Genomic DNA, 290 nt, shown 5'->3' on the forward strand with positions numbered 1-290 from the left:
GCTTAATGTTTTATAAAAGTTACTGTAAGGTAACAGAAAGTTTCTCTGTTGTTGGCATGATAACTCAAAAGTTTGCTGTTGGTAACATAGCGTCATTTTTTAAGCTCTTACTTAAAATTATGCTATGATCAGCATTGGGTACAGTCACTTAGTGCTGTACAAAGACTTTTTGTTGATCCCACGATCATGCACTCAAAGTTTGTTTACAATAGCTTTTACTTTGTTGAAGCTATTGTATGGTCACTTAAGGAAGGGGTTGTTACTTTGTAACAATTTTTAATCTGAAAGAC

This window comes from Teleopsis dalmanni, chromosome 2 (assembly GCF_002237135.1).
Source record: "Teleopsis dalmanni isolate 2A chromosome 2, ASM223713v2, whole genome shotgun sequence".
In the NCBI taxonomy this organism is placed as follows: domain Eukaryota; kingdom Metazoa; phylum Arthropoda; class Insecta; order Diptera; family Diopsidae; genus Teleopsis; species Teleopsis dalmanni.